Below are 26,660 nucleotides of genomic sequence, written 5' to 3' on the forward strand. Positions count from 1 at the left end.
ACACACACGGCGCGCTTCGGTCTGTCACTAGTTTCTATTTCCGCTCCGTTGTTGTTGTTTTTATTATCATTATTATGCACTTTCACTACTTGTGTATTTACACAGAAGTCCATGCACTGAGCAAAACAGTGTAAATGCAACCGACTCCCCACAGTTTTTACAGCCTACAGTTCTACAGGAAAGTGTAAGTGTGAGACTTGGATTTATGACTGTTCAGTTGTAGAATAAATTAATGGTCTGTGAAAGCAGGAAAAAATAGTTTCTATTTCCGCCATCGCTGTGCACGCGCGCATGCGTCATTAACACATTAACTCCGGAGTGACGCGTTTGATTTTTTCCCGACACTCTTTGTTACACATGGTCTTTCTACTTTAATAGCTGGTAATAGATTATTTCCCATGTATATCAGAAACATGCTTTACATACTGTAATCTTGGAATTAGGATTAAATGTACTGGACAAAAATAAAATATGGTCATGTGATGCAGCATTTCTGTGATTAATGTTTCCATGATCAGGTGGTGGATGTAGGAGTGTTGGGTCAGAGGCTGATGAAAAACCAACTCATGAAGGTTTGGGAGAAAAAACTAGCCATTGATCGTCAAACATCTAAAAAAAGTGCAGTTACTATGATTGCATATATTAAAGTTGCTGCATTTAAAATGCTTTTAGCTGGACTCTGAGTAGTGCAGTGGTAAAGTGCTCCCTAGTTCGGTTCCCTGGTGATGCTGTAACCTCTCGCAGCCAGAGATCCAGACAGAGCTGATCGGCCGAGCTCGCTCAGCGGGGAGGGATGAGAGGTACTTAGTACTTATATATATATATATATATATATATATATATATATATATATATACTTTTTTTCATACAGTGAAGGTTGCATGTATTTTCAGTCTTTTTTTTTGTGTTTTTAATTTGACCAGACCTGCAGGAGTTTGAAGGAGGATGCATGTTTTTCAGTGAGCAGCTTGAAGTTTCATCCATCTCCCTCCTAATCCCCTCTTCAACTGCTGTCTTGAACCTCATCAAGATGGGAGATCATTCCTGGTGTGCTTGTCTAGTCTGTTAATGTTAAGCCTTACAGAAGTTTATATGTAAATAGTTGCATACCGCTGACTGTTGTAACTCACATGTATGCCTCTTAACCTTATTGGTTCCATCACAATTTTTACTGATTAATTTTCCAGGATACTTGCTGTACCTGGGCTTATGTAGACCTGCTGCATCTGAAAATACAATTAAGTGCTAGATGTATTCTTGTTGCTAATATACTTGTAACTGGAGTAAACTACCGTGCTCTTGCAGCAGAGGAGACGTTAATGGCAATCCTCTGATTCTGTGGCATGTGCACACCTTTTATCATACAACGGCAAAGATCTAAACACTAGTCAACTTAATGTAAAGGAAATTACAGCTGAAAAGAGCCTTAAAACGTAGGAAAAAATCTGTTCTGCTTTACAATGATATTAAGCATGTTAAAAGACCCCCCTTACGTGCAGATGCTAATGAAGGATTCATGAAACGGTGCAGGGTTAACCTCTGACTCTACTGTATAGGCCTTCAATAAGAGTGTACCATGTTCTCACAGTGTAGTGCATAATCCCTACGGAACATCTTTGGTCATACATGTACTGTAACCTTTATCATGCATTGTTACCTTTTTATTCACTGGCTTTTATAGTTAAGGGACTTAAGTCTAGAAGTTGGGTCTTTTAACCATCATATACTGAGAAGTTGGTCTCAACGAACCGCTGAAACTTGGAGTCATATTTAGGGCCTTTGCTGTTGTGTAAGAAAGACAAAACCAAGGATCATTTTACTTTTATATAATGAATTTATTGAATTAATTTAAAAGAAATAGGTTTTAAAAACCTTCATGAGTGATTTAAACTTTAAAACATTTAAATTACCCAACATCTTTGTATGAAAAAACCCAACATGTCCGTAAAAGACCCTTTAACCATTTAAGCAGGATAATTATAAATATTTGTTATGAATGTATGCAAAACCCAATATGGTCAAAGCCAACTTGCCCAGACCCATATTGCAAGACCCAATATGTTTTTCCTCAGACATCGAGTTTTACATACATCTTAAACATTTACAGTAATCACTACCTGCACCATACAGATATTAATACATGCAGTTATCCTGGTTTTCTTACCTGATCGCTGACAGATTCTCCCTCCGTCGTTCAATTAAAAGTTCAGATTGGCTGGAGGGTCTGTCTACCACGCCTTTCCTACATGTGCTTGTATTGTGATCATGCCTCTAAAAGTCAAAAGCTTTTGTTCAGGCCTGGATGCGTTTGGATTCTTTTTTAAGATATTTTTATGGCCTCTATCCCTTCCTGGGTATCAATATTAGTCAGAAAAATGATATAATGATCCGGTTCATTGTCATGTCACTGGTTACGCATGCGGAAGGGCTGTCCTCTGAGTTGGATGGTTCCTCCAATGTTTTTGTGAAATATAGCTTCACCTTAAAGTTTGTGGAAAATAATCTGTTCCCCACTGATCCAGGGATAAGGAATGTGTTTACCCAGAAGTAAAACATCTTAGTCCTTCTCATCTTGCTCTGTTTTTGATAGAATTCCACTTTGATATCTCCACATACTGGAAGTGGTTGTCTTCCCGCCGTGTGTGCTGGATTAGCATATGTATTTTGACCTTTAGTTGGTAGACAACAAAATGAGGGGTTCAGTTCCCACCACCGAACATGGGCAGTTTCAAACATCATCTTGTGGAAGAGTAGAGCCACCGGTTTATAGTCCAGATGTTTTTTGAGCAGGTAGATGTACTAATAGAGGTATCGCACATCTTGCCTCTGTTGCTGAGATCCAGCTAAAAGCTTTTTAAATGCAGCAACTTTAACATATGCCATCATAGCAGTTGTGCTCTTTTTTTAGATGTCTGACGATCTATGGCTAGTTTTACATCCATCACTTGAACCCCACACAATTTTTTAAATACATTTTTTTATTCACATCAGTAAGAATAATAAAATCTTTAGGAAAGACCTAATAAAACCCGAGTCCTATCTGGCAAGTTTGGCGGCCCACTTTAAACACTCACCCCTGAAAGGACAAGGGTTTCTGTGGGGCAATGGGGAGTCAGGGTCTGCCCACTCCTGAGATCCAGCTAAAAGCTTTTTTAATGCAGCAACTTTAACATATGCCATCATAGCAGTTGTGCTCTTTTTTTAGATGTCTGACGATCTATGGCTAGTTTAACATCCATCACTGGAACTGAGATCCAGCTAAAAGCTTTTTTAATGCAGCAACTTTAACATATGCCATCATAGCAGTTGTGCTCTTTTTTTAGATGTTTGACGATCTATGGCTAGTTTAACATCCATCACTGGAACTGAGATCCAGCTAAAAGCTTTTTTAATGCAGCAACTTTAATATACGCTATTGTTTTTAAAAGTGTTTGTGCTCTTTCTTAGATTTTTGTCTGTCAGTGGTTATATTTGCTCCCAAACATACATCAGCTAATGTGCATTGCAACCTGGTCATGCCTTGTTAACTTCTTATTCACATTTTTTCACTGGCTTTTATAGTTAAGGGACTTAAGTCTAGAAGTTGGGTCTTTGAACCATCATATACTGAGAAGTTGGTCTCAACGAACTGCTGAAACTTGGAGTCATATTTAATTCAATTCAATTTTATTTGTATAGAGCTTTTAACAATTGTCATTGTCACAAAGCAGCTTTACACAATCGAAAGAATTATTTAAGTTTGTATGGAATGTGATTGATTATTTTTAAACAAATGTTTTCTGCAAAGTAACAGATCCTTTCTTGGTGCTTGTTGTATTTCAATTTAAGAAATATGAATTCATTTGCTGATTCACAACAGTCACATAAATGGTCACACTACATTTTCTTGTTAAATGTTTTACTATACTGTACAGACACTAAGCTTAAATGGCTACACTAGTTTTTTTTTGTTGTTTGTATTTTTTCTTCTTTAATACAGGCGTATTCATTAGAACAAGTTATTACACAGATATATTCAGACGAGTTGTTTTTTCTATCATGTTTTATGTAAGAAAACCAATTTTGTTGGTCATCCAAAAAATCATTTTTATTTAAAAAAATATCATTATTGGACTTTTTTTCAATGCATTTTAATAAAAATGTTTGGTGTGAAAAGCATATTTCTTAAGCACTTGACTACAGAACACCTTTAGTCATACATGTACAGTGACCTTCATCATGCACTGTTAACTTTTTATTTACTGGCTTTTATAGTTAAGGGACTTAAGTCTAGAAGTTGGGTCTTTTAACCATCATATACTGAGAAGTTGGTCTCAACAAACTGCTGAAACTTGGAGTCATATTTAAGGCCTTTGCTGTTGTGTAAGAAAGACAAAACCAAGGATCTTAGTCCTTGGCTACAGAGCAAACGTCATTGCGATTCGAAATGAGTCGTCAACCGGTTCGACCTCAATAACCTCACATTAACATCTTGGTGAAACACAAGGATTTAGATATTCTGTTTCACCAATACAGGCCTGAACGTCTAATGCACATTTGAGCTTTGAACCAGATTTATTGCCCTAAAGCAGCATAAAACGCACGTATTCATAAGCATCCCGATCAAATACTTTATAAGAAACATAAATCATATAGAACTAACATAAACGCTTAGAAGGCCACCTTTGGATCAAGGCATAACACAAGTTAGTCAGACATTCTGTTCCTCCGATACAGGCCTGAACGTCTAATGCACATTTGACCTCTGAATCAGATTCATCGGCTTAAAAGCAGCATAAAAACGCCTGTTTTCATAAGCCTCCTCAACAAATTTTTTAAAACATACATTAATCATTTAAAGCTAAACTAAAAGCTTAGAATGCCATCTTTAGATCATGGCATAACCTAAGTTAGTCAGACATTCTGTTCCTCTGAAATAGGCCTGATTACCAGTGCAGGATTGACCTTTGACCCTGTGTGTAAAATGTACCGTTGTACAAAAGCTCATTGTAGTAGGATTATGATTAGATTCTGCTCTTTCTGAAAGGTCTGCCTTACAATGATATACACTATGTTAAAATGCTGAAGGATGATTTATGATTTTACACACAGAGACAAAGGTTAACCTTTGACCCTGCTGTACAGGCCTGTAATAAGGGTGTGCCATGTTCTTACAGTGTAGTGCATAATCCCTACTGAACACCTTTAGTCATACATGTACTGTAACTTTCATCATACACTGTTAACTTTTTATTCACTGGCTTTTATAGTTAAGGGACTTAAACCTAGAAGTTGGGTCTTTTAACCATCATATACTGAGAAGTTGGTCTCAACGGACTGTTGAAACTAGCAGTCATATTTAGGGCCTTTGCTGTTGTGTAAGAAAGACAAAACCAAGGATCTTAGTCCTTGGCTACAGAGCAAACGTCATTGCGATTCGAAATGAGTCGTCAGCCGGTTCGACCTCAATAACCTCACATTAACATCTTGGTGAAACACAAGGATTTAGATATTCTGTTCCTTCGTAATAGGCCTGAACGTCCAATGCAAATGAAACAGATTAATTAGCGTGCCAATCTTTAAAAGACAAATGATTCGTATATTTATATATAAATATAATATATATAAATATACGAATCATATATTCTATATTCTAAATCATATATTCTATATATATTCTAAATGAATCGTATATTTATACATAAATATAGAACACACCTCTCATCCATGACGTCGGACGCCGTAAACACTTCCAGGATTTCTCCACACACGGCGCGCTTCGGTCTGTCACTAGTTTCTATTTTCAAACAAGGGGAAGTCAACACAGGCGAGTTAAGAACAGAAATGGGACGTATGGCCAACCGACTCTGTGTCTAGGGTCTTTTGAGAAATGTAACGTTCAAGATGACTCGTGTGTGGATACATTAGATCAGCCTTCACTTGTTTTCTCACTAAACCCTTTTTTTCCCCCACAGACTGGTGCCCCTTTACAGGTTGCAACTGTGTACTTTAAAAATAAAACACAACTTGGTACTAAGCATTGTTAAAGCAAGAGCTGATCACACTTGCCAGTTTTCCTCTAGCTTGCCCCTTACCCCTTTACCCCTCTTTACTTTATTTTTTTTTCCCCTGTAAAGAATTCCATTTCATTTTAAAAGCAACAAAGAAATTGTGCATCAGAAATATGATAGATTTACAGAACCAGAATGGAATATTTTTAGCGACGATATTGTGCTACTTCTCAACATGCTGCTGCTAACTGTTTGTGAAGAACTAGCTCATCTCTTTAACTATGTTCAACACTCAATTACGTTTTCCTTTTTTTTTTGGGGGGGGGTTCACCTGATATGAATGTGTCTGTTTGGCGTGTGTGTGTGTGTGTATGTGTGGAGTCCTTTCTGCGTGATAAGATAGCTGGTTGAATTGTTTGGATGTCTGCTACATATAGTGTAAGCATTGTGACTGCAAAATAAACGTCATTGGTTTGTAAAAAAAAAAAAAAAAAGTTTCTATTTCCGCCATCGCTGTGCACGCGCGCATGCGTCGTTAACACATTAACTCCGGAGTGACGCGTTTGATTTTTCCCCGACACTCTTCGTTACACACGGTCTTTCTACTTTAATAGTTGGTAATAGATTATTTCCCATGTATATCAGAAACATGCTTTACATACTGTAATCTTGGAATTAGGATTAAATGTACTGGACAAAAATAAAATATGGTCATGTGATGCAGCATTTCTAAAAATGTTTGTTCTGTGATTAATGTTTCCATGGTCAGGTGGTGGATGGAGGAGTGTTATATATATATAGAAAGACAAAACCAAGGATCTTAGTCCTCGGCTACACAGCAAACGTCATTGCGATTCGAAATGAGTCATCAACCGGCTCGACCTCAATAACCTCACATTAACATCTTGGTGAAACACAAGGATTTGAATATTTTGTTCCTCCGATACAGGCCTGAACGTCTAATGCACATTTGAGCTCTGAACCAGATTTATCGGCCCAAAAGCAGGATAAAAACGCACGTATTCATAAGCGTCCTAATCAAATTCTTTAAAAGATACATTAATCATTTAAAGCTGAACTGAAAGCTTAGAATGCCATCTTTACATCATGGCATAAAACAAGTTAGTCAGACATTCTGTTCCTCCGATACAGGCCTGAATGTCTAATGCACATTTGAGCTTTGAACCAGATTTATTGGCCTAAAAGGAGCATAAAAACGCACGTATTCATAAGCCTCCTCATCAAATACTTTAAAAGATACATGAATCATTTAGAACACACATAAAAGCTTAGAATGCCACCTTTACATCTTGGTATAACACAAGTTAGTCAGACATTCTCTTCTTCTGAAATAGGCCTGATTACCAGTGCAGGATTGACCTTTGACCTTTGAGTCTGTGTGTAAAATGTACCATTGTACAAGAGCTCATTGTAGTAGAATTATTTGATTCTGCTCTTTCTGAAAGGTCTGTTTAACAATGATACACAGTATGTTAAAATGCTGAAGTATGATTCATGAGACAGTGCAAGGTTAACCTTTGACCCTGCTGTACAGGCCTGTAATAAGGGTGTACCATGTTCTCACAGTGTAGTGCATAAAACCTACTGAACACCTTTAGTCATACGTGTACAGTGACCTTTATCATGCACTGTTAACTTTTTATTCACTGGCTTTTATAGTTAAGGGACTTAAATCTAGAAGTTGGGTCTTTTAACCATCATATACTGAGAAGTTGGTCTCAACAAACTGCTGAAACTTGGAGTCATATTTAGGGCCTTTGCTGTTGTGTAAGAAAGACAAAACCAAGGATCTTAGTCCTTGGCTACAGAGCAAACCTCATTGCGATTCGAAATGAGTCGTCAGCCGGTTCGACCTCAATAACCTCACATTAACATCTTGGTAAAACACAAGGGATTTAGATATTCTGTTCCTCCGATACAGGCCTGAACGTCTAATGCACATTTGAGCTCTGAACCAGATTTATCGGCCTAAAAGCAGCATAGAAACGCACGTATTTATAAGCGTCCCAATCAAATACTTTAAAAGATATACAGATCATTCTAATCAAAAATAAAAGCTTAGAATGCCCCCTTAACATCTTGGTATAACACAAGTTAGTCAGACATTCTGTTCCTCCGATATAGGCCTGAACGTCTAATGCACATTTGAGCTCTGAACCAGATTTATCGGCCTAAAAGCAGCATAGAAACGCACGTATTCATAAGCATCCTGATCAAATACTTTATAAGATACATAAATCATATAGAACTAACATGAACGCTTAGAATGCCACCTTTAGATCAAGGCATAACACAAGTTAGTCAGACATTCTGTTCCTCCGATACAGGCCTGAACGTCCAATGCACATTTAAGCTCTGAACCAGATTTATCGGCCTAAAAAGCAGCATTAAACGCACGTATTTATAAGCGTCCCAATCAAATACTTTAAAAGATATACAGATCATTCTAATCAGAAATAAAAGCTTAGAATGCCACCTTTACATCTTGGTATAACACAAGTTAGTCAGACATTCTGTTCCTCCGATACAGGCCTGAACGTCTAATGCACATTTGAGCTCTGAACCAGATTTATCGGCCTAAAAAGCAGCATTAAACGCACGTATTTATAAGTGTCCCAATCAAATACTTTAAAAGATATACAGATCATTCTGATCAGAAATAAAAGCTTGGAATGCCACCTTTACATCTTGGTATAACACAAGTTAGTCAGACATTTTGTTCCTCCGGAATAGCCGTGAACGTCCAGTGCACTTTTGAGCTCTGAAACAGATTTATCGGCCTAAAAGCAGCATAAAAACGCACGTATTCATAAGCATCCTAATCAAATTCTTTAAAAGATACATTAATCATTTAAAGCTGAACTGAAAGCTTAGAATGCCATCTTTACATCATGGCATGAAACAAGTTAGTCAGACATTCTGTTCCTCCGATACAGGCCTGAATGTCTAATGCACATTTGAGCTTTGAACCAGATTTATTGGCCTAAAAGGAGCATAAAAACGCACGTATTCATAAGCGTCCTAATCAAATTCTTTAAAAGATACATGAATCATTTAGAACACACATAAAAGCTTAGAATGCCACCTTTACATCTTGGTATAACACAAGTTAGTCAGACATTCTCTTCTTCTGAAATAGGCCTGATTACCAGTGCAGGATTGACCTTTGACCTTTGAGTCTGTGTGTAAAATGTACCATTGTACAAGAGCTCATTGTAGTAGAATTATTTGATTCTGCTCTTTCTGAAAGGTCTGTTTAACAATGATACACAGTATGTTAAAATGCTGAAGTATGATTCATGAGACAGTGCAAGGTTAACCTTTGACCCTGCTGTACAGGCCTGTAATAAGGGTGTACCATGTTCTCACAGTGTAGTGCATAAAACCTACTGAACACCTTTAGTCATATGTGTACTGTAACCTTTATCATGCACTGTTAACTTTTTATTCACTGGCTTTTATAGTTAAGGGACTTAAATCTAGAAGTTGGGTCTTTTAACCATCATATACTGAGAAGTTGGTCTCAACAAACTGCTGAAACTTGGAGTCATATTTAGGGCCTTTGCTGTTGTGCAAGAAAGACAAAACCAAGGATCTTAGTCCTTGGCTACAGAGCAAACCTCATTGCGATTCAAAATGAGTCGTCAGCCGGTTCGACCTCAATAACCTCACATTAACATCTTGGTAAAACACAAGGGATTTAGATATTCTGTTCCTCCGATACAGGCCTGAACGTCTAATGCACATTTGAGCTCTGAACCAGATTTATCGGCCTAAAAGCAGCATAGAAACGCACGTATTTATAAGCGTCCCAATCAAATACTTTAAAAGATATACAGATCATTCTAATCAAAAATAAAAGCTTAGAATGCCTCCTTAACATCTTGGTATAACACAAGTTAGTCAGACATTCTGTTCCTCCGATATAGGCCTGAACGTCTAATGCACATTTGAGCTCTGAACCAGATTTATCGGCCTAAAAAGCAGCATTAAACGCACGTATTTATAAGCGTCCCAATCAAATACTTTAAAAGATATACAGATCATTCTAATCAAAAATAAAAGCTTAGAATGCCCCCTTAAGATCTTTGTATAACACAAGTTAGTCAGACATTCTGTTCCTCCGATACAGGCCTGAATGTCTAATGCACATTTGAGCTTTGAACCAGATTTATTGGCCTAAAAGGAGCATAAAAACGCACGTATTCATAAGCATCCTGATCAAATTCTTTAAAAGATACATGAATCATTTAGAACACACATAAAAGCTTAGAATGCCACCTTTACATCTTGGTATAACACAAGTTAGTCAGACATTCTCTTCTTCTGAAGTAGGCCTGATTACCAGTGCAGGATTGACCTTTGACCTTTGAGTCTGTGTGTAAAATGTACCATTGTACAAGAGCTCATTGTAGTAGAATTATTTGATTCTGCTCTTTCTGAAAGGTCTGTTTAACAATGATACACAGTATGTTAAAATGCTGAAGTATGATTCATGAGACAGTGCAAGGTTAACCTTTGACCCTGCTGTACAGGCCTGTAATAAGGGTGTACCATGTTCTCACAGTGTAGTGCATAAAACCTACTGAACACCTTTAGTCATATGTGTACTGTAACCTTTATCATGCACTGTTAACTTTTTATTCACTGGCTTTTATAGTTAAGGGACTTAAATCTAGAAGTTGGGTCTTTTAACCATCATATACTGAGAAGTTGGTCTCAACAAACTGCTGAAACTTGGAGTCATATTTAGGGCCTTTGCTGTTGTGCAAGAAAGACAAAACCAAGGATCTTAGTCCTTGGCTACAGAGCAAACCTCATTGCGATTCAAAATGAGTCGTCAGCCGGTTCGACCTCAATAACCTCACATTAACATCTTGGTAAAACACAAGGGATTTAGATATTCTGTTCCTCCGATACAGGCCTGAACGTCTAATGCACATTTGAGCTCTGAACCAGATTTATCGGCCTAAAAGCAGCATAGAAACGCACGTATTTATAAGCGTCCCAATCAAATACTTTAAAAGATATACAGATCATTCTAATCAAAAATAAAAGCTTAGAATGCCTCCTTAACATCTTGGTATAACACAAGTTAGTCAGACATTCTGTTCCTCCGATATAGGCCTGAACGTCTAATGCACATTTGAGCTCTGAACCAGATTTATCGGCCTAAAAAGCAGCATTAAACGCACGTATTTATAAGCGTCCCAATCAAATACTTTAAAAGATATACAGATCATTCTAATCAAAAATAAAAGCTTAGAATGCCCCCTTAAGATCTTTGTATAACACAAGTTAGTCAGACATTCTGTTCCTCCGATACAGGCCTGAATGTCTAATGCACATTTGAGCTTTGAACCAGATTTATTGGCCTAAAAGGAGCATAAAAACGCACGTATTCATAAGCATCCTGATCAAATTCTTTAAAAGATACATGAATCATTTAGAACACACATAAAAGCTTAGAATGCCACCTTTACATCTTGGTATAACACAAGTTAGTCAGACATTCTCTTCTTCTGAAGTAGGCCTGATTACCAGTGCAGGATTGACCTTTGACCTTTGAGTCTGTGTGTAAAATGTACCATTGTACAAGAGCTCATTGTAGTAGAATTATTTGATTCTGCTCTTTCTGAAAGGTCTGTTTAACAATGATACACAGTATGTTAAAATGCTGAAGTATGATTCATGAGACAGTGCAAGGTTAACCTTTGACCCTGCTGTACAGGCCTGTAATAAGGGTGTACCATGTTCTCACAGTGTAGTGCATAAAACCTACTGAACACCTTTAGTCATATGTGTACTGTAACCTTTATCATGCACTGTTAACTTTTTATTCACTGGCTTTTATAGTTAAGGGACTTAAATCTAGAAGTTGGGTCTTTTAACCATCATATACTGAGAAGTTGGTCTCAACAAACTGCTGAAACTTGGAGTCATATTTAGGGCCTTTGCTGTTGTGTAAGAAAGACAAAACCAAGGATCTTAGTCCTTGGCTACAGAGCAAACCTCATTGCGATTCGAAATGAGTCGTCAGCCGGTTCGACCTCAATAACCTCACATTAACATCTTGGTAAAACACAAGGGATTTAGATATTCTGTTCCTCCGATACAGGCCTGAACGTCTAATGCACATTTGAGCTCTGAACCGGATTTATCGGCCTAAAAAGCAGCATTAAACACACGTATTTATAAGCGTCCCAATCAAATACTTTAAAAGATATACAGATCATTCTAATCAAAAATAAAAGCTTAGAATGCCCCCTTAACATCTTGGTATAACACAAGTTAGTCAGACATTCTGTTCCTCCGATATAGGCCTGAACGTCTAATGCACATTTGAGCTCTGAACCAGATTTATCGGCCTAAAAAGCAGCATTAAACGCACGTATTTATAAGCGTCCCAATCAAATACTTTAAAAGATATACAGATCATTCTAATCAAAAATAAAAGCTTAGAATGCCCCCTTAAGATCTTTGTATAACACAAGTTAGTCAGACATTCTGTTCCTCCGATATAGGCCTGAACGTCTAATGCACATTTGAGCTCTGAACCAGATTTATCGGCCTAAAAAGCAGCATTAAACGCACGTATTTATAAGCGTCCCAATCAAATACTTTAAAAGATATACAGATCATTCTAATCAAAAATAAAAGCTTAGAATGCCTCCTTAACATCTTGGTATAACACAAGTTAGTCAGACATTCTGTTCCTCCGATATAGGCCTGAACGTCTAATGCACATTTGAGCTCTGAACCAGATTTATCGGCCTAAAAGCAGCATAAAAACGCACGTATTCATAAGCATCCTAATCAAATTCTTTAAAAGATACATTAATCATTTAAAGCTGAACTGAAAGCTTAGAATGCCATCTTTACATCTTGGTATAACACAAGTTAGTCAGACATTCTGTTCCTCCGATACAGGCCTGAACGTCTAATGCACATTTGAGCTCTGAACCAGATTTATCGGCCTAAAAAGCAGCATTAAACGCACGTATTTATAAGTGTCCCAATCAAATACTTTAAAAGATATACAGATCATTCTAATCAGAAATAAAAGCTTAGAATGCCACCTTTACATCTTGGTATAACACAAGTTAGTCAGACATTTTGTTTCTCCGGAATAGCCGTGAACGTCCAGTGCACTTTTGAGCTCTGAAACAGATTTATCGGCCTAAAAGCAGCATAAAAACGCACGTATTCATAAGCATCCTAATCAAATTCTTTAAAAGATACATTAATCATTTAAAGCTGAACTGAAAGCTTAGAATGCCATCTTTACATCATGGCATAAAACAAGTTAGTCAGACATTCTGTTCCTCCGATACAGGCCTGAATGTCTAATGCACATTTGAGCTTTGAACCAGATTTATTGGCCTAAAAGCAGGATAAAAACGCACGTATTCATAAGCATCCTGATCAAATTCTTTAAAAGATACATGAATCATTTAGAACACACATAAAAGCTTAGAATGCCACCTTTACATCTTGGTATAACACAAGTTAGTCAGACATTCTCTTCTTCTGAAGTAGGCCTGATTACCAGTGCAGGATTGACCTTTGACCTTTGAGTCTGTGTGTAAAATGTACCATTGTACAAGAGCTCATTGTAGTAGAATTATTTGATTCTGCTCTTTCTGAAAGGTCTGTTTAACAATGATACACAGTATGTTAAAATGCTGAAGTATGATTCATGAGACAGTGCAAGGTTAACCTTTGACCCTGCTGTACAGGCCTGTAATAAGGGTGTACCATGTTCTCACAGTGTAGTGCATAAAACCTACTGAACACCTTTAGTCATATGTGTACTGTAACCTTTATCATGCACTGTTAACTTTTTATTCACTGGCTTTTATAGTTAAGGGACTTAAATCTAGAAGTTGGGTCTTTTAACCATCATATACTGAGAAGTTGGTCTCAACAAACTGCTGAAACTTGGAGTCATATTTAGGGCCTTTGCTGTTGTGTAAGAAAGACAAAACCAAGGATCTTAGTCCTTGGCTACAGAGCAAACCTCATTGCGATTCGAAATGAGTCGTCAGCCGGTTCGACCTCAATAACCTCACATTAACATCTTGGTAAAACACAAGGGATTTAGATATTCTGTTCCTCCGATACAGGCCTGAACGTCTAATGCACATTTGAGCTCTGAACCAGATTTATCGGCCTAAAAAGCAGCATTAAACACACGTATTTATAAGCGTCCCAATCAAATACTTTAAAAGATATACAGATCATTCTAATCAAAAATAAAAGCTTAGAATGCCCCCTTAACATCTTGGTATAACACAAGTTAGTCAGACATTCTGTTCCTCCGATATAGGCCTGAACGTCTAATGCACATTTGAGCTCTGAACCAGATTTATCGGCCTAAAAAGCAGCATTAAACGCACGTATTTATAAGCGTCCCAATCAAATACTTTAAAAGATATACAGATCATTCTAATCAAAAATAAAAGCTTAGAATGCCCCCTTAAGATCTTTGTATAACACAAGTTAGTCAGACATTCTGTTCCTCCGATATAGGCCTGAACGTCTAATGCACATTTGAGCTCTGAACCAGATTTATCGGCCTAAAAAGCAGCATTAAACGCACGTATTTATAAGCGTCCCAATCAAATACTTTAAAAGATATACAGATCATTCTAATCAAAAATAAAAGCTTAGAATGCCTCCTTAAGATCTTTGTATAACACAAGTTAGTCAGACATTCTGTTCCTCCGATATAGGCCTGAACGTCTAATGCACATTTGAGCTCTGAACCAGATTTATCGGCCTAAAAAGCAGCATTAAACGCACGTATTTATAAGCGTCCCAATCAAATACTTTAAAAGATATACAGATCATTCTAATCAAAAATAAAAGCTTAGAATGCCCCCTTAACATCTTGGTATAACACAAGTTAGTCAGACATTTTGTTCCTCCAGAATAGCCGTGAACGTCCAGTGCACTTTTGAGCTCTGAAACAGATTTATCGGCCTAAAAGCAGCATAAAAACGCACGTATTCATAAGCATCCTAATCAAATTCTTTAAAAGATACATTAATCATTTAAAGCTGAACTGAAAGCTTAGAATGCCATCTTTACATCTTGGTATAACACAAGTTAGTCAGACATTCTGTTCCTCCGATACAGGCCTGAACGTCTAATGCACATTTGAGCTCTGAACCAGATTTATCGGCCTAAAAAGCAGCATTAAACGCACGTATTTATAAGTGTCCCAATCAAATACTTTAAAAGATATACAGATCATTCTAATCAGAAATAAAAGCTTAGAATGCCACCTTTACATCTTGGTATAACACAAGTTAGTCAGACATTTTGTTTCTCCGGAATAGCCGTGAACGTCCAGTGCACTTTTGAGCTCTGAAACAGATTTATCGGCCTAAAAGCAGCATAAAAACGCACGTATTCATAAGCATCCTAATCAAATTCTTTAAAAGATACATTAATCATTTAAAGCTGAACTGAAAGCTTAGAATGCCATCTTTACATCATGGCATAAAACAAGTTAGTCAGACATTCTGTTCCTCCGATACAGGCCTGAATGTCTAATGCACATTTGAGCTTTGAACCAGATTTATTGGCCTAAAAGGAGCATAAAAACGCACGTATTCATAAGCATCCTGATCAAATTCTTTAAAAGATACATGAATCATTTAGAACACACATAAAAGCTTAGAATGCCACCTTTACATCTTGGTATAACACAAGTTAGTCAGACATTCTCTTCTTCTGAAGTAGGCCTGATTACCAGTGCAGGATTGACCTTTGACCTTTGAGTCTGTGTGTAAAATGTACCATTGTACAAGAGCTCATTGTAGTAGAATTATTTGATTCTGCTCTTTCTGAAAGGTCTGTTTAACAATGATACACAGTATGTTAAAATGCTGAAGTATGATTCATGAGACAGTGCAAGGTTAACCTTTGACCCTGCTGTACAGGCCTGTAATAAGGGTGTACCATGTTCTCACAGTGTAGTGCATAAAACCTACTGAACACCTTTAGTCATATGTGTACTGTAACCTTCATCATGCACTGTTAACTTTTTATTCACTGGCTTTTATAGTTAAGGGACTTAAATCTAGAAGTTGGGTCTTTTAACCATCATATACTGAGAAGTTGGTCTCAACAAACTGCTGAAACTTGGAGTCATATTTAGGGCCTTTGCTGTTGTGTAAGAAAGACAAAACCAAGGATCTTAGTCCTTGGCTACAGAGCAAACCTCATTGCGATTCGAAATGAGTCGTCAGCCGGTTCGACCTCAATAACCTCACATTAACATCTTGGTAAAACACAAGGGATTTAGATATTCTGTTCCTCCGATACAGGCCTGAACGTCTAATGCACATTTGAGCTCTGAACCAGATTTATCGGCCTAAAAAGCAGCATTAAACGCACGTATTTATAAGCGTCCCAATCAAATACTTTAAAAGATATACAGATCATTCTAATCAAAAATAAAAGCTTAGAATGCCTCCTTAACATCTTGGTATAACACAAGTTAGTCAGACATTCTGTTCCTCCGATATAGGCCTGAACGTCTAATGCACATTTGAGCTCTGAACCAGATTTATCGGCCTAAAAAGCAGCATTAAACGCACGTATTTATAAGCGTCCCAATCAAATACTTTAAAAGATATACAGATCATTCTAATCAAAAATAAAAGCTTAGAATGCCCCCTTAACATCTTTGTATAACACAAGTTAGTCAGACATTCTGTTCCTCCGATATAGGCCTGAACGTCTAATGCACATTTGAGCTCTGAACCAGATTTATCGGCCTAAAAAGCAGCATTAAACGCACGTATTCATAAGCATCCTAATCAAATTCTTTAAAAGATACATTAATCATTTAAAGCTGAACTGAAAGCTTAGAATGCCATCTTTACATCTTGGTATAACACAAGTTAGTCAGACATTCTGTTCCTCCGATACAGGCCTGAACGTCTAATGCACATTTGAGCTCTGAACCAGATTTATCGGCCTAAAAAGCAGCATTAAACGCACGTATTTATAAGTGTCCCAATCAAATACTTTAAAAGATATACAGATCATTCTAATCAGAAATAAAAGCTTAGAATGCCACCTTTACATCTTGGTATAACACAAGTTAGTCAGACATTTTGTTTCTCCGGAATAGCCGTGAACGTCCAGTGCACTTTTGAGCTCTGAAACAGATTTATCGGCCTAAAAGCAGCATAAAAACGCACGTATTCATAAGCATCCTAATCAAATTCTTTAAAAGATACATTAATCATTTAAAGCTGAACTGAAAGCTTAGAATGCCATCTTTACATCATGGCATAAAACAAGTTAGTCAGACATTCTGTTCCTCCGATACAGGCCTGAATGTCTAATGCACATTTGAGCTTTGAACCAGATTTATTGGCCTAAAAGGAGCATAAAAACGCACGTATTCATAAGCATCCTGATCAAATTCTTTAAAAGATACATGAATCATTTAGAACACACATAAAAGCTTAGAATGCCACCTTTACATCTTGGTATAACACAAGTTAGTCAGACATTCTCTTCTTCTGAAGTAGGCCTGATTACCAGTGCAGGATTGACCTTTGACCTTTGAGTCTGTGTGTAAAATGTACCATTGTACAAGAGCTCATTGTAGTAGAATTATTTGATTCTGCTCTTTGTGAAAGGTCTGTTTAACAATGATACACAGTATGTTAAATTGCTGAAGTATGATTCATGAGACAGTGCAAGGTTAACCTTTGACCCTGCTGTACAGGCCTGTAATAAGGGTGTACCATGTTCTCACAGTGTAGTGCATAAAACCTACTGAACACCTTTAGTCATATGTGTACTGTAACCTTTATCATGCACTGTTAACTTTTTATTCACTGGCTTTTATAGTTAAGGGACTTAAATCTAGAAGTTGGGTCTTTTAACCATCATATACTGAGAAGTTGGTCTCAACAAACTGCTGAAACTTGGAGTCATATTTAGGGCCTTTGCTGTTGTGTAGGAAAGACAAAACCAAGGATCTTAGTCCTTGGCTACAGAGCAAACCTCATTGCGATTCGAAATGAGTCGTCAGCCGGTTCGACCTCAATAACCTCACATTAACATCTTGGTAAAACACAAGGGATTTAGATATTCTGTTCCTCCGATACAGGCCTGAACGTCTAATGCACATTTGAGCTCTGAACCGGATTTATCGGCCTAAAAAGCAGCATTAAACACACGTATTTATAAGCGTCCCAATCAAATACTTTAAAAGATATACAGATCATTCTAATCAAAAATAAAAGCTTAGAATGCCCCCTTAACATCTTGGTATAACACAAGTTAGTCAGACATTCTGTTCCTCCGATATAGGCCTGAACGTCTAATGCACATTTGAGCTCTGAACCAGATTTATCGGCCTAAAAAGCAGCATTAAACGCACGTATTTATAAGCGTCCCAATCAAATACTTTAAAAGATATACAGATCATTCTAATCAAAAATAAAAGCTTAGAATGCCCCCTTAACATCTTTGTATAACACAAGTTAGTCAGACATTCTGTTCCTCCGATATAGGCCTGAACGTCTAATGCACATTTGAGCTCTGAACCAGATTTATCGGCCTAAAAAGCAGCATTAAACGCACGTATTCATAAGCATCCTAATCAAATTCTTTAAAAGATACATTAATCATTTAAAGCTGAACTGAAAGCTTAGAATGCCATCTTTACATCTTGGTATAACACAAGTTAGTCAGACATTCTGTTCCTCCGATACAGGCCTGAACGTCTAATGCACATTTGAGCTCTGAACCAGATTTATCGGCCTAAAAAGCAGCATTAAACGCACGTATTTATAAGTGTCCCAATCAAATACTTTAAAAGATATACAGATCATTCTAATCAGAAATAAAAGCTTAGAATGCCACCTTTACATCTTGGTATAACACAAGTTAGTCAGACATTTTGTTTCTCCGGAATAGCCGTGAACGTCCAGTGCACTTTTGAGCTCTGAAACAGATTTATCGGCCTAAAAGCAGCATAAAAACGCACGTATTCATAAGCATCCTAATCAAATTCTTTAAAAGATACATTAATCATTTAAAGCTGAACTGAAAGCTTAGAATGCCATCTTTACATCATGGCATAAAACAAGTTAGTCAGACATTCTGTTCCTCCGATACAGGCCTGAATGTCTAATGCACATTTGAGCTTTGAACCAGATTTATCGGCCTAAAAGCAGGATAAAAACGCACGTATTCATAAGCGTCCTAATCAAATTCTTTAAAAGATACATGAATCATTTAGAACACACATAAAAGCTTAGAATGCCACCTTTACATCTTGGTATAACACAAGTTAGTCAGACATTCTCTTCTTCTGAAGTAGGCCTGATTACCAGTGCAGGATTGACCTTTGACCTTTGAGTCTGTGTGTAAAATGTACCATTGTACAAGAGCTCATTGTAGTAGAATTATTTGATTCTGCTCTTTGTGAAAGGTCTGTTTAACAATGATACACAGTATGTTAAAATGCTGAAGTATGATTCATGAGACAGTGCAAGGTTAACCTTTGACCCTGCTGTACAGGCCTGTAATAAGGGTGTACCATGTTCTCACAGTGTAGTGCATAAAACCTACTGAACACCTTTAGTCATATGTGTACTGTAACCTTTATCATGCACTGTTAACTTTTTATTCACTGGCTTTTATAGTTAAGGGACTTAAATCTAGAAGTTGGGTCTTTTAACCATCATATACTGAGAAGTTGGTCTCAACAAACTGCTGAAACTTGGAGTCATATTTAGGGCCTTTGCTGTTGTGTAAGAAAGACAAAACCAAGGATCTTAGTCCTTGGCTACAGAGCAAACCTCATTGCGATTCGAAATGAGTCGTCAGCCGGTTCGACCTCAATAACCTCACATTAACATCTTGGTAAAACACAAGGGATTTAGATATTCTGTTCCTCCGATACAGGCCTGAACGTCTAATGCACATTTGAGCTCTGAACCGGATTTATCGGCCTAAAAAGCAGCATTAAACACACGTATTTATAAGCGTCCCAATCAAATACTTTAAAAGATATACAGATCATTCTAATCAAAAATAAAAGCTTAGAATGCCCCCTTAACATCTTGGTATAACACAAGTTAGTCAGACATTCTGTTCCTCCGATATAGGCCTGAACGTCTAATGCACATTTGAGCTCTGAACCAGATTTATCGGCCTAAAAAGCAGCATTAAACGCACAAATTTATAAGCGTCCTAATCAAATACTTTAAAAGATATACAGATCATTCTAATCAAAAATAAAAGCTTAGAATGCCCCCTTAACATCTTTGTATAACACAAGTTAGTCAGACATTCTGTTCCTCCGATATAGGCCTAAACGTCTAATGCACATTTGAGCTCTAAACCAGATTTATCGGCCTAAAAGCAGCATAGAAACGCACGTATTCATAAGCATCCTGATCAAATACTTTATAAGATACATAAATCATATAGAACTAACATGAACGCTTAGAATGCCACCTTTAGATCAAGGCATAACACAAGTTAGTCAGACATTCTGTTCCTCCGATATAGGCCTGAACGTCCAGTGCACATTTGAGCTCTGAACCAGATTTATAGGGCCTAAAAAGCAGCATTAAACGCACGTATTTATAAGCGTCCCAATCAAATACTTTAAAAGATATACAGATCATTCTAATCAAAAATAAAAGCTTAGAATGCCCCCTTAACATCTTGGTATAACACAAGTTAGTCAGACATTCTGTTCCTCCGATACAGGCCTCAACGTCTAATGCACATTTGACCTCTGAAACAGATTCATCGGCCTAAAAGCAGTATAGAAATGCACGTGTTCATAAGCGTCCCAATCAAATTCTTTAAAATATATATAAATCATTCTAATCAGAAATATAAGCTTAGAATGCCACCTTAACAGCTTGGTATAACACAAGTTAATCAGACATTCTGTTCCTACAAAATAGGCTTGATTACCAGTGCAGGATTGACCTTTGACCTTTGACTCTGTGTGTAAAATGTACCGTTGTACAAAAGCTCATTGTAGTAGGATTATGATTAGATTCTGCTCTTTCTGAAAGGTCTGTTTAACAATAATATACAGTATGTTAAAATGCTAAAGTATGATTTATGAGAGAGTGGAAGGTTAACCTTTGACCCTGCTGTACAGGCCTGTAATAAGGGTGTACCATGTTCTCACAGTGTAGTGCATAAAACCTACTGAACACCTTTAGTCATATGTGTACTGTAACCTTCATCATGCACTGTTAACTTTTTATTCACTGGCTTTTATAGTTAAGGGACTTAAGTCTAGAAGTTGGGTCTTTTAACCATCATATACTGAGAAGTTGGTCTCAACGAACTGCTGAAACTTGGAGTCATATTTAGGGCCTTTGCTGTTGTGTAAGAAAGACAAAACCAAGGATCTTAGTCCTTGGCTACAGAGCAAACGTCATTGCGATTCGAAATGAGTCGTCAACCGGCTCGACCTCAATAACCTCACATTAACATCTTGGTGAAACACAAGGATTTAGATATTCTGTTCCTTCGTAATAGGCCTGAACATCCAATGCAAATGAAACAGATTCATTAGCGTGCCAATCTTTAAAAGACAAATGATTCGTATATTTATATATAAATATAATATATATAAATATACGAATCATATATTCTATATTCTAAATCATATATTCTATATATATTCTAAATGAATCGTATATTTATACATAAATATAGAATGTATAAATATACGATTAGAACACAAATGAAAATAAATATATATACATATTTACATATATACATATTTACAATTTTTTTTTAATTTAAGCGTGTCCAATTTGCTTTCGAATTACTGGGGGGGCTCTCACATACTACCACTCAGGCTAAGGGCTGTCACGTGGTTCCTCCGAACGCCGTGGCTCACAGACGCCCTGAATGATTAATGTCATCACCCCCCCTGAGAGAGCTCGGCCAATTTAGCTCTCTCTGTGCCTCCGGCTGTGTGAGGACAACAGCATCACCCGGGGTTCGAACCGGCGATCCCCGGATGATAGGGCGAGCGCTTTGCCACTGCGCCACTCGGAGGCGAAAGTACTTCCGGTTTTATATATATATATTTTTACGAAACAAGACAGTGAACACAAAAAACAACAAAGCATGAGACCTATAATACTAAAGAGAATATATACATCATAAATAACATTCAGAGCACCTTAAAAAAAATAATAAAAATAAATCCACTCACATTACGGCAAGACACGACCCACTTCCGCCAATCGCAGCGAGGCTTCAAACGTCATCCATGACGTCGGATGCCGTAAACACTTCCGGGATTTCTACACACACGGCGCGCTTCGTCCCAGTACTAGTTTTTATTTCCGCCATCGCTGTGCACGCGCGCATGCGTCGTTAACACATTAACTCCGGAGTGACGCGTTTGATTTTTCCCCCGACACTCTTCGTTACACACGGTCTTTCTACTTTAATAGCTGGTAATAGATTATTTCCCATGTATATCAGAAACATGCTTTACATACTGTAATCTTGGAATTAAGATTAAATGTACTGGACAAAAATAAAATATGGTCATGTGATGCAGCATTTCTAAAAATGTTTGTTCTGTGATTAATGTTTCCATGGTCAGGTGGTGGATGTAGGAGTGTTATATATATATATATATATATATATATAATATTATAATACTAAAGAGAATATATACATCATAAATAACATTCAGAGCACCTTAAAAAAAATCTCCCATTAGCCATTGATCGTCAAACATCTAAAATGAGTGCAGTTACTATGATTGCATATATTAAAGTTGCTGCATTTAAAATGCTTTTAGCTGGACTCTGAGTAGTGCAGTGGTAAAGTGCTCCCTAGTTCGGTTCCCTGGTGATGCTGTAACCTCTCGCAGCCAGAGATCCAGACAGAGCTGATCGGCCGAGCTCGCTCAGCGGGGAGGGATGAGAGGTACTTAGTACTTATATATATATATATATATATATATATATATATATACACGTTTTTTAAATACAGTGAAGGTTGCATGTATTTTCAGTCTTGTGTTTTTTATTTGACCAGACCTGCAAGAGTTTGAAGGAGGATGCATGTTTTTCAGTGATCACCTTAAAGTTTCATCCATCTCCCTCCCAATGCCCTCTTCAACTGCTGTCTTGAACCTCATCAAGATGGGAGATCATTGCTGGTGTGCTTGTCTAGTCTGTTAATGTTAAGCCTTACAGAAGTTTATATGTAAATAGTTGCATACCGCTGACTGTTGTAACTCACATGTATGCCTCTTAATCTTATTGGTTCCATCACAATTTTTGAAGATTAATTTTCCAGGATACTTGCTGTACCTGGGCTTATGTAGACCTGCTGCATCTGAAAATACAATTAAGTGCTAGATGTATTCTTGTTGCTAATATACTTGTAACTGGGGTAAACTAGCGCGCTCTTGCAGCAAAGGAGACGTTAATGGCAATCCTCTGATTCTGTGGCATGTGCACACCTTTTATCATACAACGGCAAAGATCTAAACACTAGTCAACTTAATGTAAAGGAAATTACAGCTGAAAAGAGCCTTAAAACGTAGGAAAAAATCTGAAAAGTTCTGCTTTACAATGATATTAAGCATGTTAAAAGACCCCCCTTACGTGCAGATGCTAATGGAGGATTCATGAAACGGTGCAGGGTTAACCTCTGACTCTACTGTATAGGCCTTCAATAAGAGTGTACCATGTTCTCACAGTGTAGTGCATAATCCCTACTGAACACCTTTAGTCATACGTGTACAGTGACCTTCATCATGCATTGTTAACTTTTTATTCACTGGCTTTTATAGTTAAGGGACTTAAGTCTAGAAGTTGGGTCTTTTAACCATCATATACTGAGAAGTTGGTCTCAATGAACTGTTGAAACTTGGAGTCATATTTAATTCAATTCAATTTTATTTGCATAGAGCTTTTAACAATTGTCATTGTCCCAAAGCAGCTTTACACAATCAAAAGAATTATTTAAGTTTGTATGGAATGTAATTGGTTATTTTTAAACAAATGTTTTCTGCAAAGTAACAGATCCTTTCTTGGTGCTTGTTGTATTTCAATTTAAGAAATATGAATTCATTTGCTGATTCACAACATTATTGTTGGACTTTTTTTGGATGCATTTTAATAAAAACCTTAATCATTCATTGTTAACTTTTTTTCACTGGCTTTTATAGTTAAGGGACTTAAGTCTAGAAGTTGGGTCTTTGAACCATCATATATTGAGAAGTTGGTCTCAACGAACTGCTGAAACTTGGAGTCATATTTAGGGCCTTTGCTGTTGTGTAGAAAAGACAAAACCAGGGATCATTTTAACTTTATATAATGAATTTATTGAATTAATTTTAAAGAAATAGCTTTAGACTTTAAAACATTAAAATCATTAAAACATCTCAGTAGCTCCCAATCCAGTGAATTTCCAAGGATAAGATTGTGTTCCTTTGATGAACTGAACACAATCAGGTGCAGAAAACAATTAATGGAGCTGCAGCCAATCAGATCAGACTTGTTGATTAGTTTAAGCACTTAAATAGCAGGTCTTTTGAGGGAAGAATTTCTTGAGTGGAGGGAGAAGTTGTCAGTGTGCAGGTAAGAAACAAAGAGTAATGGCATGCCTTAATATCTGTAGGGTGCAGGTAGTGTGTTATTGTGATTTTTTGTTTAAGCTTATATGTAGGACTTGGTTAAAACCATCACTGTTTTTCATGCAGTTATCTTTGTAAATCTTTAGCAGACTGGCACCCTTTAACAGCTCATTAATGAGTCTCTATTCCCCAAAATATGGTTGTGATGCAGCATTTCTAAAAATGTTTCTCTTTTGTGAATATAATGTTTACAGGTGGTGGATGTGGGAGTATCGGGCCATAGGCATCAGGAGCAGAGTGGCAGGCTACGGCTTTCTCGAAGGTGCATCGATCGACTAGGTGGATATACCTGTAGGTGTCCCATTTGTGGTCAAGTGTATGCTGATGTAGCCCAGCACCCAAGGTCCACAGAAAAGGTTACTGAATCTGCTCTTTTACCCAAACTTTCTCACTGACAGTAAGTATCCTGTTTTCTCTTTTCTAGGCTTAATTTGAACCTGCATTGGATGCAGTTTTACATTTGCTTAAATGCCCATTTTGTTTTAAAATAATCTGTTTATTTCTACAGCTTTACTTTGAGACAGCAGTAGCCTGCTTCTGATGCCTCTGGCCTGATGCTCCTACATCCACCACCTGTCCAGTCCAATTCTGCAAGGCTAAATACATTAGACTAGACAAGCACCTGCAAAAAATCCACAAACTTGAGGTATGTTTGAAGTTGGTCTCTAGGTGTTTGTGTATTGGGAAGGTAGCTCTTAATCTAATATCACCATTAAAGATTCTGTGCTCCTTTGGTCTTATGTAGTCAACATGGGCTCAGGAATGCTGTATGTATTTATTTATGCTTACTCTGTAGGCAAATGTTAAATTGTGCTCAAGTGATTGACATTACATCTGTATATTTTTAGAAACCTACCATCACTCCATGTAGAGAGGATAGATATGTTACAAAGGAACTGGCATTAGAGAGCTTCAAACCTGCTTTTCAAGCCAAACCAAATGTGTGCCTCCTTCAAAATCTGCTCATTTATGTAATTGGAACAAATATCTTATGAAAGTGGTGTATCTATTTATAAATATCCAAGCAGGTAAATATAAAGGATGCAGATTTTTATATTATAGGGACTTGCATGTACAAACTGGGTCTGTAGTCATGTGGTGGTCCAACTATAAAAATGTCTTCAGAATATTGTATCTTTATTTTAACAGGATAAGACTAGACCAGCTCCACATCTCCAACTGCATACATCAATTGTTCCAGTGATTCTGGTGACTCTAAACTCCCAAGGTGTGTATGGGGGGGAAGGGGGTAATTAAAACAAACATGTATATTGTTTAGAATTTGGATTTTGCCATTGTTGGTGATGAACAATGTGAATGTCACAAATCCAGATACTTTGAATCAATGTGTAAACTCTAGAATGCTTAAACAATTCTTTCATCTTTCACCACAGGATCAAAGGATCACAGTTCGAGGCCCTACTGGTGTAAGAGCACCCTAGCTCTTTGGCTTTTTTTTTTTTTTTTTTAACCTCTCGATGCAGGATACCTTCGTAGGAACAGGAAGTGTCCTGGAAGGTCACTCGCAAAATTCATGGAACCAGTAAGGTGAAGAGGATGATATTCTGTCAGCCAAGTCTCTTTGAAGCCACCTCACAAACATCTGGTAATTGCAAATTACAGTAAATGTTAAGTAAATCTTTTTTTAACAGCCAAAGACCTCAGGTTTGTCAATTGTAAGTACTTTGGTTACACATGATTTCTATAATATCTTCTCAAACTGAAGGAGCCCTGGGTGAAGTGGGAGGAGGAGTAAAGTTGAAGGATGGGCAGAAGAAGCAGACATTCAAGAGGCGGTTTTGAAGAAAAGGAACCGGGATGAAGGAGCAGACGTGTAGGAGGAGGTTTTTAACAGAACAGCATGGAGGAGAAGGTGGAGCTGGCATAAATGGTGATTTGGCAGGCTCAATGGCTTTGTTTTATAAGGTCTTTAGTTGGAATAAAAGTTTATATTGACACAA

General features: G+C 37.2%; 1 long non-coding RNA gene across 2 annotated transcripts; it reads left to right on the top strand.

Moving 5' to 3' along the window:
* Nucleotides 1-26,660, top strand: LOC128531038 (uncharacterized). Of its 2 annotated transcripts, XR_008361177.1 has the most exons (6): nucleotides 1-184; nucleotides 24,894-25,096; nucleotides 25,208-25,345; nucleotides 25,849-25,927; nucleotides 26,094-26,305; nucleotides 26,426-26,660. It is a non-coding gene; the product is annotated as an uncharacterized LOC128531038 (long non-coding RNA). The 2 variants fall into 2 exon arrangements; XR_008361176.1 differs by lacking the exons at nucleotides 24,894-25,096; nucleotides 25,208-25,345; nucleotides 25,849-25,927; nucleotides 26,094-26,305; nucleotides 26,426-26,660 and adding exons at nucleotides 519-800; nucleotides 924-4,113.

This window comes from Clarias gariepinus, chromosome 1 (genome assembly GCF_024256425.1).
Source record: "Clarias gariepinus isolate MV-2021 ecotype Netherlands chromosome 1, CGAR_prim_01v2, whole genome shotgun sequence".
In the NCBI taxonomy this organism is placed as follows: Eukaryota; Metazoa; Chordata; class Actinopteri; order Siluriformes; family Clariidae; genus Clarias; species Clarias gariepinus.